At 41.6% G+C, this 6,319-nt stretch overlaps 1 protein-coding gene across 1 annotated transcript in view; it reads left to right on the top strand.

Annotated features, from left to right (window-relative positions):
* Positions 1-6,319, top strand: part of LOC146477974 (protein kinase C-binding protein NELL2a-like) — a 46,876-nt gene that overhangs the window by 18,666 nt on the left and 21,891 nt on the right. The window lies entirely within an intron of this gene.

Below are 6,319 nucleotides of genomic sequence, written 5' to 3'. Positions count from 1 at the left end.
CAGACTGGAGAACGTGATCGAATTTACCAGATGTTTTCCCCGAAGACAGAGTTCTTTTATTCATCCTTATCGGATATATTAGGAATTCAGAATATGATCAGCTCACAGTTGGCTTGATAGCTCAGCTGGTAGAGCACATCGCAGATCGGTCATGGGTTCGAATCCTGTTCAATTTTAAAGCTTTCTTCCCGGAACTACTAAAGGTGCGTAAATAACCGCGAGGATCTTTCTTGTATTTAATAATTAATGATCCAGAATTCGGCGACTTCACAAACAACTCGATCGTAGCTATGATCAGCCGACAGTCAACGAATATTTATTAGAGGCACAAGTATGACGCCAGTCCACAAATTACTAATTAAAATTCATCGATGTCAGACAAATTGTGATAAATTTGTCTTTCCATCGCATTATATATTGTCTTTTAGTTAATTTATGTGACTCTTGATACTGACGTGTCCGTACCTAATATGTTTCTATAAAACTAAATGAGTAGACATTCCCTTTACATAAATATTAGCGCGACAAGGCCCGAATAAACCCAACCTGATTAAAAACGCGTACAAATTTACAGGTAAGTTGAAACAACACTTCCTCATGAGAAATTTGGGAATTTGATTGCGAATTTCAAAGCGATCATCAGTGAACCGGCAGTGAATATCTCGTGTCAGTATATAAATGCGAAACTTGACACATTATATCTTGTATCATCAGTTGAGCTCAATATGACCGAGTTAAGGAAATATTACATCTGAATTTGGCTGGAAAATGCATGCAAAGAATGGTTTAAATGAATATGAATATATGAAACATATATTTGAAGTGCAGTTGAAAGATCAATTACAAGAAAGACCCTCCCTGTTATTTACACAACTTAAGGAGGTTCGCAGCAGTTTTTCTTCATTAAGTGTGAAAGTTTTGAAATTACAATCTCGCATAGAAGATAAACTTCGATCTCCTTCATACTACATCATCATTTCAACATATGATCAAAGTTAATTTTCTCATCGGTTTCCGAGCAACTTTTGTTACCATAACAACGGTAGCGCATAGCCTCTCATTTTAAAGATTGTCGATTATCTAGAAATCTAGTCAAACACTTTATAACGCAATTAAAGGGATTTAAACTACTCAATCTAGACAACTTGTCGGCGGAATTAGAAAACAATCTGGAAGAGCGTTTTCAAATAAATAATGAATCAATTTTTAAGGGGTGATTTTGTTTATTCCCACATTTTTCACCAATATCACGGGCAACATAAAACTTGACACCTACTCGTTTTGTTAAAAGGACCACGACTCATGGCTTTCGGCCAAGAAGCTTCAATTCAAGGCCAGCTCGGTTACCTTCATGGGACACAAACTAACTGACAAGGGCGTGGAGCCCGATCCATCCAAGGTGGAGGCTATTAAAGGAATACCAAGACCAAGAGACAAAGTCGCTGTTCAACGCCACTTGGGCATATGTCAGTATCTCATAAAATTCTGCCCGAACCTGTCTGAAACCGTCCTACCCCTTAGGGACTTAACAAAACAAGACGTAGTGTTTGTATGGTCCAGCACGCACGAAAACCTGTTCAACTAAGCAAAGGAACGTATCGTGTCAGCAACTGTCCTGCGATACTATGATCCGTCTTCTCCTGTAACGCTCCAAGTCGACGCGTCAGAGAATACTACTAGAGGAGTACTTTTACAGGAAAACCAGCCAGTGTCTTTTACTTCGCATACCCTTGACGCCACGGAAAGAAACTTTGCCCAAATCGAGAAAGAATTTCTCGTCATAGTCACCTGTATGAACAAATGGCATCAATATCTATAGGGGAAAAGGGACATCACAGTTCACACAGACCATCAGCCATTGGAGACAATCTTCAAGAAGTCCGCAGCTGAACATTCGCTTGTTAGTGTGGGTTCTGACTCTAGCACTCCCGGTTCTGCTTGGTCCGCTTGTTGGTTCTGTTCCTCGATTGCTTGATTTGTCAGTTGCTCTTGTTCTGCCGGCATGTCGTCTGCTCCAGGTAACGATGCAGTTTCCAGGTCATCGGGTTCCGCTTGATAGCTTGCATAGGCTCTGAACGGGCTCTCCTGATCTGAGAGAGGTTTCGACGTATCAGTCCCAACGGGTTGCCAACCAGGCGAGCCCTTGGCGCAGGACTTCCGACTACCTCGCCATAAATCCATGGTTTATGTTTATTTTTGGGGTTAGGCTTTAGAAATACTCTCTCCCCCTGTGAGAACTCTTTCTCTCTCTCGCTGTGCCACTGATGCTCTTTTGTCATACCGCATCTTTGCTCACTGTTTCCTTCCTGCAATATCGCGCACTATCAAGCTCGGTGAGGCTGTTTGCGGTTTAAGCTGACTAGTAGCTACAGGAATGAGGTCACGGAGCCTCCGGGGCATCAATCTCTACGCTGGGGAATAGGTTTGTCCTTCCTGTGGAGTGTTCCTGTACGCCAACAAGGCAAAGTAATGGTCTTCGTGACGAGATGTCTTCAAGATATTCTTGGCGACTTTTACAGCAGATTCCGCTTTTCCGTTTCCACTGCTGCAGTAAGGAGAGGATTTACAAGGTTGAAGCCGTATTCCCGAGCGAACCGCGAAAACTCGTCAAACTGCACCGCATTATCACTGATGCAGTAATCCGGGATGCCGTGACGGGCAAAATTTCCTTTCATAACTTGTGTAACGGCGCTGGCTGTTGTGCTCCTTAGAGAGTCCAGTTCAAAATTATCACTTTAATGGTCCACCACTACAAGGATGTGTTGTCCATCGAGTTGGAAGAGGTCCGCACTCAACTTCAACCAGGGTCGTGAAGGTATGCTGTGGGAGAGCATGGGCTCCTTCGGTCGTTCAGCCAGATACTGGGCGCAAGTCCCACAGGCCAAACACGTTTCTCTTATAGCAGCTTGCATTCCAGGCCCGAAGAGATATTCGTGGGCCCTCCGTATGCTGCTGTCTGAGCCCTGGTGTGCCTTGTGAAACTTGTTTAGCATCTCGGCTCTCAGCGAAGCGGGTACAATAACCTGATGTGACTTGCAAGGAACTCCGTCGTATACGAAGATTTCGTCTCTGCAACCCCAGTACAGTCTGAGTTGTTCAGGTACTTCTTTTCTCTCTTCAGGCCAACCATTCATTACCATTTGGTGCAAGGCGATCAGGGCGGGATCCTTGCTAGTTTCGCTTCTAATGCGTTGGAGTGTGTCAGCGGTGACTTGATTCGGTTTGAGATCCATTTCTGCTAACTCGAGGCGGCACACTTCGGCTTGCTGAATTCTGGTTGAAGTGGGATCGTTTAATGCCGCGCGCGACAAAGTGTCTGCTACGTGAAGCCTTTTTCCTTTCTTGTAGGTGACTGTGAACTGGTACTGTTGGAGTTTTAGCATCATTCTCTGGAGCCTACATGGTGCCTTACTCAGAGACTTCTTGAAGATCGTCTCCAAGGGCTGATGGTCCGTGTGAACTGTGATGTCCCTCTTTCCGTATAGATATTGATGCCATTTGTTCATACAGGTGACTATATCGCGAGACATTCCTTCTCGATTTGGGTATAGTTTCTTTCCGTGGCGTCAAGGGTATGCGAAGTAAAACACACTGGTTGATTTCCTGTAAGAGTACTCCCCCAGTGACATTATCTGACGCGTCGACTTGGAGCGTTACAGGAGAAGACGGATCATAGTATCGCAGGACAGTTGCTTAAGCGATGAGTTCCTTTGCTGAGTTTTCGTGCGTGTTGGACCATACAAACTCTGCGTCTTGTTTGGTTAAGTCCCTAAGGGGTAGGACGGTTTCAGACAGGCTCGGACAGAATTTGCTGAGAGACTGACACATGCCCAAGTGGCGTTGAACAGCGACTTTGTCTCTTGGTCTTGGCATTTCTTTAATAGCCTCCACCTTGGATGGATCAGGCTCCACGTCCTTGTCAGTTAGTTTCTGTCCCATGAAGGTAACCGAGCTGGCCTTGAATTGAAGCTTCTTAGCGGAAAGTCGTAAGTCGTGGTCCTTTTAACAGAAACGAGAAAGTGTCAAGTTTTATTTTGCTAGAGATATTGGTGAAAATGCGAGAATAAACAAAATCACCCCTTGAAAATTGATTCATTATCTATTTGAAAACGCTCTTCCAGATTGTTTTCTAAATTCGCCTACAAGTTGTCTAGATTGAGTAGTTTGAATCCCTTAAATTTCGTTATAAAGTGTCTGACTAGATTTCTAGATAATCGGCAATCTTTAAAATGAGAGGCTATGCGCTACCGTTGTTATGGTAACAAATGTTAGATGAGAAAATTAACTTTGATCATATGTTGAAACGATGATGTAGTATGAAGGAGATCGAATTTTATCTTCTATGCGAGATTGTAATTTCAAACCTTTCACCCTTAATGCAGAAAAACTGCTGCGAAACTCTTTAAGTTGTGTAAATAACAGGAAGGGTCTTTCTTGTATTTAATCTTTCAACTGCACTTCAAATATATGTTTCATATATTCATATTCATTTAAACCATTCTTTGCATGCATTTTCCAGCCAAATTCAGATATAATATTTTCTTAACTCGGTCATACTGAGCTCAACTGATGATACAAGATAAAATATGTCAAGTTTTGCATTTATGGACTTTTAAATCCTGTTTATCAATTGACATGATATTTCTTACAGAAGCTGAAGTGCAAAGTAACACGAGATATTCACTGTCGGTTCGCTGATGATCGCTTTGAAATTTGCAACTAAAATTCAAAATTTCTCACAAGGAAAAGTTGTTCCAACTTTCCTGTGAATTTGTACGCGTTTTTAATCAGGGTGGGTTTTTTTCGGGCCTAGTCGCGCTAATATTGATGTAAAAGGAATGTCTACTCATTTAGCTTTATAGAAACATATTAGGTACGGAACCGTCAGTATCAAGAGTCACATACCGTATTTTCTCGATTAAACGCCGGACCCCGATTAAACGCTGGCTTCGTATAGACGCCGGGTCAAAACTGCCGATTTTTAAATAAACGCCGGTGGCGTTTAATCGGGGCCCCGGCGTTTGTTCGGGGTCCCGGTGTGTATTAGCATGTAATTAAAACTTAAATAATCAGTTTGCACACATTGGCTGACACAAACGAGGAGGACGTTGGCGACATTACCGTTTATAAACTTAAATCTTTGTACTTATATCATTTACTTGCTCCTACATCATTCATATATTGTTTATTTGCTGTTTGTTAATGATACAAATCTTGATTGCAACATGGGGCACGTGCTGTATGTACGGTACCATAATACTGTAACTTCGGGTAATCCAGGGGAAAATTGTCCAGCACTGACAAACTGCTCCTAGGTTTCCGAGGATTGGTAATAATAAATCAACGTGGAAAAATGGCTGAAAATCGCATTTCATTAATAAAAGCCGGCCTCGAAAAAACGCCAGGTCAAAACTGCCGAATTTTAAATAAACGCCGGTGGCGTTTAATCGAGAAAATACGGTATAATAACTAAAAGACAATATATAATGCGATGGAAAGACAAATTTATTATAATTTGTCTGATATCGATGAATTATAATTAGTAATTTGTGGACTGGCGTCATACTTGTGCCTTTAATAATTAGTCGTTGACTGTAGGCTGATCATAGCTACGATCGAGTTGTCTGTGAAGTCGCCGAATTCTGGATCATAAATTACTAAATACCAGAAAGATCCTTGCGGTTATTTACGCACCTTTAGCAGTTCCGGAAAGAAAGCTTTAAAATTGAACGTGATTCGAACCCATGACCGATCTGCGATGTGCTCTACCAACTGAGCTATCAAGCCAACTGTGGGCTGGTCATATTGTGAGTTCGTAATATATCCGTGAAGGATGAATAAAAAAACTTTGTTTGTCTTCGGGGAAAACATCTGGTAAATTCGATCACGTTCTCCAGTCTGATTGGTCAATGAAAATGGTCCGATGTAATTTCACTTTGCGCGCTTTCCACGCAGGTGGACGCATCACTTACAAAAAAAATTTACCTTGACACTTCTATCCTTCTTGTATCGATTTTTAAATTTAAGTTTAAAATTTAACGTTTTATTACACTACGACAAGTTCGTACAGACATACCCATTTTTATAGATTTTAAAGTTTTGTGAAAATATTTGCTTGGCAAGCTGATGCGTACAACTAACGTATACTACAGCGCACGCACTTTGGCCACCATGCATTGTCAACAAAAATTAGCTGCGGCTTTCTTCTTTCCCAGAAACTTGAAATCATTGACTTTTTTTTTCTGAATAATGATGGTGAAATATTACCGACATTTATAGCGACCAACTGATCTTGAAATCCATCTTGGGCAATTCGTGA

The sequence above is a fragment of the Pavona decussata genome, unplaced genomic scaffold, assembly GCF_977016875.1.
Source record: "Pavona decussata unplaced genomic scaffold, jaPavDecu1.1 SCAFFOLD_67, whole genome shotgun sequence".
Classification (NCBI taxonomy): Eukaryota; Metazoa; Cnidaria; class Anthozoa; order Scleractinia; family Agariciidae; genus Pavona; species Pavona decussata.
This window is presented reverse-complemented; position numbering and strand designations above follow the sequence as displayed.